Source organism: Phoenix dactylifera, chromosome 5 (genome assembly GCF_051530095.1).
Source record: "Phoenix dactylifera cultivar Ajwa chromosome 5, Ajwa_hap1_PhDact_Kaust_v1.1, whole genome shotgun sequence".
NCBI lineage: Eukaryota > Viridiplantae > Streptophyta > Magnoliopsida > Arecales > Arecaceae > Phoenix > Phoenix dactylifera.
Genome location: NC_143194.1, coordinates 14,500,119 through 14,509,417, shown reverse-complemented (window position 1 = coordinate 14,509,417; position 9,299 = coordinate 14,500,119). Strand labels below are relative to the sequence as shown.

Sequence of the window (9,299 nt, the reverse complement as noted above, 5' to 3'; positions counted from 1 at the left end):
ACCAAAAGGGTATGAAATCTAATTGATTATCTCATGACATAGGTTTCTGATCATGCTAATCATGATTCTAAACTTTGTAATCCCATTAACAATGCAATTAGAATCATCTTTTTATCACGTAAAAATCAGCATGCAAAAATCAGCACCCTAGAAAAAATCTACTTGCAGAAAATTTTCAGCATGCATAATCATTTAAATTTCAGATCTAATAAGCCTATTAATAATTAATCCTTACCTTAATCTACGATGCCTAGGCTCTGATACCACTGTTAGAGTTCCGCCCATGCCGCAGAAAAATTTCAAAATTTCAGATGCAGCGGAAGAGGCATGCGCGGGATCAACCGTTCATCGCATGAACGTTGTTTAAAACCGTTCGTAGATAGATAAGGATTAAAAACTTTTAAAAACATTAGAAGATCAGATCTTCACCTTGTGCGGGTAGATGATCACCGCAAACTGATGATCGTAGTTTTGGATGAAGGTTCGCTTGAAGCCGTTCAAGTGCCCGGCCTCTACGGGTATCCACACGAAGCAGGAACCGATCCAAGCTCTCTATCTCCCCGGGGTGCTAGCTTCCTTGCAGAGATAACTTTTGATGGCCGATGTCCTCCCTCTTAATCAACCCTTGATTGTGCTTGGGAGGAGGAAGAAGAAGGATGAAGAGATGAAGAGGATCAAAGCCCTTGGCAGCCTTCTTCTCTTCTCATGCGTTGAAGCCAAGGAAGAAGCCCAAGAGGAGGGAGACGCCTCCTCTTCTTTTCTCTTGCTGTTGGCGGCTGAAACAAAGGGGGAAAAAGGGTGGCCATGGCTGGAGAGGAGAGGGCTTTCACATGAATTAGGGCGCCTCCTCTTTACCCCCTTTTAAAGCACCTAGGGCTCCTACAAATTAGGAGCCCTTGATGTTATGCCATGTGGGGCGCCTCCCTTTCTTCTTGCCGCACCAAAGAAATCAAGGAGGAGGGGCGTGATCCCCTCCTTCTTGTGATGCCCTAATCCTCCTCTAAGGAGGATTAGGTGTCCCTCTTATGGCTTAGTCCTAATCCAATTAGGTCTTAACCAAATCATGAATCAATTGGGTTCAATCTATGCTAGTCCTAATCCAATTAGAACTTGAATGAACCATGACTCAATTGAACTCTTCAATCCTAATCCAATTAGGAGTCATGTTGATTCATTAGATTAATAATTAATTAGGACTTAAGAAATCCTAATCCAATTAGGACTTGTTTAATTCTAGTCCTAATCTAATTAGGACTCTGATTTGAATTCCAAGTCCTAATCTGATTAGGACTCTGGGAATCCTACTCCAAGTAGGAATCCAAATTTAATTCAAAACTCCTAATCTAATTAGGATTGTAGGAATACTACTTTAAGTAGGAATCCTAGTCCTACTCCAAATAGGATTCCCTGTCCAAGTAGGAATCCCAGTCCAAGTAGGATTCTTGTTTTAAGTCCAATTAATTATTTCCCTCTGTTCCTTCTTCAACTTATTATCAATCGAATTGATTACTTGTGATTCCTAATCACGATTCAACCATCGGATCGGTCAATGCCTCTAGTGTGTGTACCCCATAGGTTCTACTCTGACTGGTAGTGAGATATATTGTGATCTCTATCACAATATCATTGAAAACTCCTTTCAATGGATTGGAATGATTCCAACTCTACTCATTAGGGTTTATCGATCATCGAGATAATCCCTATGAGTCCCACCATCCACCAGTGACACCTAGCAGCATGTGGTGGCTACCCAGTAGAATAGAATGATGAACCTCTAGGTGCAGTTATCATGTGATACAGTCCTTCTATCGTGGATCCCTACAAGACGGAGGTCATTGATAACTCGTCAAACCCCTTCGTCTGTCATATGTCAAGATTTATTCGACTTAAGTTCGAGAGCGGAGAACTCTTTCTCCACTGTGCAATCTGCCCTGGCCGAGGTCTTACGAACTCAGTCTTATAAATCACATAGGATCTCTTCTTATCTATCAAGGTCGATAGATTCCTTATAGGTGCATACCCTACTTCTACAGTGAACCTACTGCAGCCAATCTACACTGCATGGACCCATATGGCTAGAGACCATGTATATGTGCAGTCAAACTACAATAACCTCACTGTGAGTAGCCGAAGCATCGCAGGTCAAAGGACCAGTCACACTACTGCAACATCAAGCAAGTCACTGACGAGTGGATAGACATCCAAGTGACTTCTTGTCTTGGTCACGCTCAGTAGCCTTGTTCTTAACAAGCACCTGCATTGTTACTTCAGTGTCGCCACACTGTGGACTCGAGTCTCGTCCATCCATAAGGAAAGCAATATGTGCACTGATCGGATCGATCACCGTCCTTGTGATGATCCATTGATCAGGAGCATTCAGAAATTAATCAATGATGCACGGCTCAAATTCTTAACTCTTAAGAGTACGCATCATCATCTTATTAATTCTTGGACGATTCATAGACACATAAACAATATGAATAAAAGGATGCCTTTTATTTATTCAATAATAAATAGTCAAGTACAAAATTATGTCCCTAGAATTAACAATGTGTCAGCCAGATTGGCTTCTAGGGCATACATCTAACACAAGCTGCATTCAAATCCATGCGTTTCAGCTGCGTTCCACGCTCCCCATCCACGTGTCTCATCCTTTCCCAGCAGGTTCCTAACCGTCCGCAATAAGTGCAACGGCGATCTTCCTGCATCCTTCGGTCTTCCCAGCCACACCGCTGAAGGTGTCTATAAAAGGAACCGGGGAGAGGCGAGATATAGGCATCCAGGGAGGCCATTCGGGAAGAGGAGGAGGCCAGCAGCGACGGAAGAGGAAGGAAGCCAACCGGGCAAGGGAGGGGAGAAGGGAAGGACGGAGACCAACCATCTGCATCTCCTCTTCCGATCTTCCCATCCGGTGGAGGAAAAGGAGGAGGGAGGCCATTCGGGAAGGAGAGGAAACCAGGGAACCATCGGAAGAGAGAGGAAAAAAAGAAAAGAAAGAAAACAGAGCCCTCTGTTTTCTTAAGAGAAGAAAGGAAAAAAAAAAGGATTTATGCTTTATTTTATTTATTCTATGCTAATTCCTTTTATAAAAATGCTTGCATCTCATATGGATAGCTAAATCTCTTTTAGCTAAGGCTAGGAAAAAGCCTAGCATTTTCTTCATGTATTTCATTTAATCATCAATGGAATTTTAATATTTTTGATTTGATTTATGGTGCAGTAAATTTATAGAAATTATTTCAAACTTATATTTTTTTTTGATTTGTTATTTCTCCCGGGTATAACAGATACTTAGAAATCCCTGTAGTTTAAAATAGAATTACTGTAATGCTGCCCATAAAACTAAATCTATTTTTTAATTAGTATTTTCACCGCTCCACTTTCCGGTTAGGTCTTTACTCATATCTAACTGAGATAATAGGTGATTTTAAGAAAAGCATGATTAAGTGCTAGGCTGAATCCTAATGCCTTAGTTATATTTTTGTCAATCCGAATATTATTTACCCTTTAGTTTTTGTTCATTGTCAAATTCCTGTGGATTCGATCTCGGACTCACCGAGAATATTACTTTGCTACACCCTATACTTGGGGTATTCTACATTTAATTTTTCTTTTAAAAAGATCAAGATTAAAATCATAGCACCCCTCCCCCCCTCCTGGGTTGTCACCTTGGGCAACAAAGCGTAAGTAGTAAAGTCGAGGGAATGGACCCCCAAAGCCTAGGGAGGCTTAATCGACTCCCCAAAGGTGCTTATTCGCCTGTAAGCAAGGAATAGACTCAATTCCACTTCAATTCAAATATTTAATTTAACCACTCATATATTAGAATGTAATCAAATTTGTATTAATCTTTAAATATCATTATATCATTAACAGAGAAATGGAATTGATTTTATAATAATCATGGCTATTATTTATTTGGAGACATTTTGTGATTTTATCATCTTTTTCTTTAGTTATTTTGGCTTAAATTTATACTCTCTAGCTTCTATTTTCTATGCCCATATTAATTTATCTTTTTATTTATACTTATTTAAATTTAATAACTTACTTTTGATATTTATTCTTATTTGGTTATACTTTTGTGCTTCGTTGTGGATTCACAATATGTAGGAGACTGTTTTCCATTCATGGAATAAGTCTTTCAACAACAATGAAAAACAAAACTTAATATGTGATAACCAGCTTAATTGCAAAACTTTTTTAACGGCCTTAATGGAACAGTAAGTAATATCCTATCATATGGTGCTTGTTGTTCAGTCTGACCACAATAGGCAAAAAAGATATGCCTGAAAATTGATTAAATTTAACCAAAACCACTACAGGAATTGATCATGACTCGATCGATTCAACTTGTTTACCAATCTGATCATGTCTTATTCAGTTAAAATCACCAGTCCTGCTAGTTTCAAACTAAAAAACCTAAACCCAACTAGAGACAACCCATGGTTGTTGGGTTTTATATGGACCAAAAACCATGATCTATAAGTAAAACTTCTTTAAGCAGGTCTTGATCATGCTTGATTCCAACCTGTCTGAAGGCTTCATTTCTTCATTGAGCAGGAGCAGCAGCCTTAAACTTGGCCTGAAGCATCTTGCCAAATTCCACCAGCTTGTCGGTCTCCGGCATCACCCCCTTCATAGCATCATTGGCACAGAATCTCTCCGCCCATCCAACCAAGAGAGGTGTCTTCGCCTTGTCAAGAAGCTCGATGCCAATTGTTGCTAGAAATTGGACCCGGGGGCGGCCGTCGGCTGAGGAGGAGGAGCTCCAGTGCCTCGGACGGGGGGCGGCGGTCGGTCGGCGGTCGGCGACCTCCGGGAGACCTGCAAGAAGCCGGTGGCCGGGATTTCCGACGCCGGCCCTCCGATGCTTAAGTCAGAAGGGGCTTATATGTGAGAGGAGAGGGGAGATGTTTTTTCCGGGTTTTTCAGAGTCCAACCCCCTCCAAAGCGGAGGGGTTCCCCTTTTATAGAGGGGTATTGTATTACCTCTGAAGTGACGGGGCAGATTGTCCTTTTGTCATAATTGAGCACGATCATGTGCATTAATAGTGTCGTGGGAGATCAGACCGGAGTCAGTGAGTCATCGTGGCTGATCAGACATGGTGGAGTGGTTCATCTGCCTGCCATGGAGGGCTTGAAATCCGTAGATAACAAGCGCATTGATTGTTGAGTGAACCGGAGATCAGCAGAGGCCATACGCTTTAATGGTTGAGTGAGCCGGAGATCAACGGAGATCATACGCTTTAATGGTTGAGTGAGCCGGGGATCAGAACAGGCCACGCGCATTAATTGCTGACGGCGAAGCAGGGTATGGTCTCTGGCTGAACTACGGAAGGGTGTGACGTTAGTAGGTGAGGGGAGAGGTCGAGTTTCTGGGGTGAGGCTTCCGGGGGAGGTTAGGTAAGTTGAATGCTCGGGCGGGGCATTTTGGAGACTAACATCTGGTCGGATGCCGAGCCGGGCTAGTTGCCTTTAGGCCGGGCGCCTTCGGGTTCGGCATTCGCTGATCGAACGCCTGCTAGCCGAGCGCCTTCTGGTCGGGCGCCCGCTGGTCGGGCGCCGCGACTGGCGTCTGGTTGGACGCCGAGCCGGGCTAGTTGCCTTCAGGCTGGATGCCTGTGGGCGCCCGCTGGTCGGGCGCCCGCTGGTCGGGCGCCGCGACTGGCATCTGGTCGGATGCCGAGCCGGGCTAGTTGCCTTCAGGCTGGATGCCTGTGGGCACCTTCTGGTTGGGCGTCGCGACTGGCGTCTGCCGAGCTAGGCTAACTTTGTTTTTAAACTCTGTTTTTCCTCCTAACACCAATGATTTTCTCTGTTGCCTTGAGCCACCCCAAGAAACCCCCAAGGGCAATGTCCAGGTACCCAATGGTGTCACCACCAAAGAAACCCTTTCCTTTGCTGCATTTCTCAAAAGCCTCCTCCAAAAGTTTCAGCCCAGCAAAGGCCTGCTCCACTGCTTCTGACTTAGCCTCCTCTGTTTCTGCCTTAAAGATTCCGAATACCGAAGGGAACCACTGCACAAAAATGAAAACGGAATAGGAAAAGAAAGAACAAAATGAATTAGCCATCACCATCAACAATAGTCTTTATATCAGATGTGTCAACTATGAAAAGATAATTTTAAGTCATTAAAGCTAGAAACCAATATTCTCAATACCAGCATGTACCGCCCAATACCAGATATTGATTGGTACAAAAGTGCAATTCAAACATGGTACCAAGATCCAGAACTAAGATTGTGAACCTCATTAGGAGCAATTTTATTAATCATGATCTTACAGGGATGTAGGTCAATACATTTTTCTTCGAATGTTTATTCGGATGTTGAGAATAATGAGACAAATTTACGATGACAAATAGTGGGACAGATTTTTATGTTTATTCGGCAATTTAAATTGAAAACTTATAGGAATCTACAGTAAGTCTGAGCAAGTCCACCATCCAGGATTAGTTCTCCACCCTTACAATGATTAGTTAGATATCAATTCTATTTTCAAGATTCTTGTTGATGTTTGTTAGGCAAACTAATCCTGTTTCCCAAGGTTGTTTATGAGGGTAAGATGAGTACTAATCTATAATTAAAACTTACCAATCTCTCTCACACACACACACACTCTGCATAATATATAACCACTAATGACCTAAGACATTTCTTTATTGACTTTATTAGTTCAGCAGTTTTAAATTTTCTAAGCTGACCACGACGTTCTGGTCTCACAACTTTAGATCTGAACAACAGAAAACTAAAACATACCATCATCGTTTACAAAGACAAAAATCACCACCCAAAAAAAAGACTCGCATTGGTGAGACTTCTAAAAATCATAGAATAATGTCAGACAACTCATACCTAGTATTAAGAATAATGGTCCCAATTACCCATTCTTTTCTTATCAGTTTTGGTTCAGTTAAAAGCTGTTTCTAAAATTTTCATTTTTTGGGATTTGTTTAGATCATTTTGGAGATAATTTTTTCCAAAATCTTAGTTTCCAACATATTTAACTTTTAGATACATGTAAACCTTTTACCTTTTTGTGGCTTTAACTAATTTCTACTTTAATGCTGAGTATGACACGGAATTAAACTGAGTTAAGATAAAAAGATAAAATAAGGCGTCTATCCACTCTAGTCAAATTTTAGGGTTTTCTCGCATATTTGTATACCTTAAAAATCACTATTTGCATATATACTCTTTAACTTGTCATGTCTGGACTTGAACACCCCTCCCACTACTTACTAGCAGTGTGAATAAATTATTATTTAACTTTAATGACTTTATTACCTTTTAATATTAATATCTTGATAAAATTATATAAAATAAACTGCTTTTCGATATAAATTGAATGTTAAAATTTTTCAAAGGTATTTAATCAAAAGGATAGTAGTGCTAAATGAAACTCAAAACAGCCAAGTTTTAATGCTATCAACCTAAAATCTAATGGGACAGGCATTAATACATATTTGCAAATAGTGACTTTCGAAGGATAAATATGTAGTAAGATGTATTTGCAAGGGTACATAGTTAAAAAAAACCCAATTAAAAGGATGCCAACTTTATTTGGGAAATAATCATTTGAAAATATAAAGAGTTCTACTTTGATTACTATTAACCAAAGTTTTAAATCCCTATTCCAGTTTCTCCATAAAATGGGATACTCTGCTATCCTGCTTCGTCTTGGTGGCTATCCAAATCAATATATTTCCTTTCTCTTTCTTTTCCTTTCTTTCTTTTTTATATTTCTTTCTTTCTTTCTTTTCTTTCATTCTTTTTACCTTTTTTCTCTCCTTCCTTTCCCTTCTTCCTTTTTTTTTTTCTTCCTTCATTCTTTCACTTTTTTCTCCTTTGGTTTCTTTCTTTCTTTCTTTCTTTCTTTTCTTTCCTATTGTTGCTTCCTTTCTTTCTTTTATTTTTCCATTCTTTCCTTTTCTTTCGGTTTTTTTTCCTATTCTTTTGCTTTCTTTCCTTTCTTTTCTTCTGTCTCATGTGGCCATCCAAATCAAGCATCCTTGTAGAGATACTCTTAGTCTCTCTTTCCTTTCTCTCTCTTTCCTTTCTTACTTTTAATAGGTTTCTTTTTTTCTTTTCCCTCTTTCTTCTATTTTCTTACCTTTTTTTCTCTTTCCTTTCCCTTATTCCTCTTTTTCTTCTTTCCGTTAGTTCATTTTTTTCTCCTTTCCATTTTTTTCTCCTTTTCTTTTTTTCTTCTCCTTTCTTTTCTTTCTTTCCTTGTCCTTCTTCCTTCTTTTCTTTCTTCTCTTTTCCTTCTTCTTTCTTCTACATCTTTTCTTTCCTTTCTTTTGTTTCTCAAAGTCCCCCCCTACCGCATTAGCACTCCGAACCAATCATTGTTACGCAAAGTTAGACCTATATTTTAGGTTGAGCAAAATGTGCACAGAGCAAACCTTATAGGACTGCAAATAAAATGCCCCAAGCAACAATTAGATTACAATGAGTACCTTGTCATCAACGTAGAATGCCCAGAAGCGGTGAATGGCGCCTCCGTAGGGATCGGCGGGCAGGATGGCGGAGCCCTTGGCAGCCCAAACGTCGTCGATGTACTAAACGATGATCATGGACTCACAGATGGGCTTGCCTTCATGGATGAGTACAGAAATTTTCTTGTACACAGGGTTGGACTCGAGCAGCAGCTCACTCTTCACCCCAAACACCTCCTCCAAGAACTCGTAATCCACTCCCTTCAGATTCAAAACGATCTGTGTCCGAATCACAAACGGGCTTGCCCACCCCCCCAAAAGATTTGCATCCTCTCCTCCCACTGATGCCATTCTTACACCTCTCTCTCCCACTCCTTCTCTCTTGTAATACTGGTACATATCCCAGGGCTCGGGGTATATTTATATGGGAGGAGGGAGTTGGTGCTCAATATGCGCTGGGTTTTATTTTGGCTTTCTTGAACGTTCCGGTTGGAGAAGAAATAATGAGATGTCCAACCGATATATAATAAGAAATAGGAAAATATTAAATCTATGGATATTTAAATATAATATAATGAGATTGTTTGTGGTTGTCTTTTCTTTTTTTAAGTAAAATTATGAACATAAAAATATATTAAAAATAATAAAATATTAATATAATCTAATGACATGCCTAGAATAATACTAATGAAAAGTATTTTTCATTAATATCAGCATATATTCAATAAATATAATTATTAATAGTATCATTAATTTCTATAATAATTTAATTATATTAATAAATTCTTTGTTTAGTAGATATATATATATATTTATCAGCATATATTAATCAATTATGATTATTGATAATATTATGA

At 39.7% G+C, this 9,299-nt stretch overlaps 1 pseudogene across 1 annotated transcript; it reads right to left on the bottom strand.

The window, feature by feature from the left end:
- Positions 1-3,165: 3,165 nt before the first annotated feature.
- Positions 3,166-9,044, bottom strand: LOC103715878 (glutathione S-transferase U17-like; annotated as a pseudogene). Its single transcript, XR_015987005.2, has 3 exons — positions 8,464-9,044; positions 5,807-6,020; positions 3,166-4,725 (listed from the first exon to the last, which is right to left on the bottom strand). The product of XR_015987005.2 is annotated as a glutathione S-transferase U17-like (transcript).
- Between the last annotated feature and the right edge of the window lie 255 nt (positions 9,045-9,299).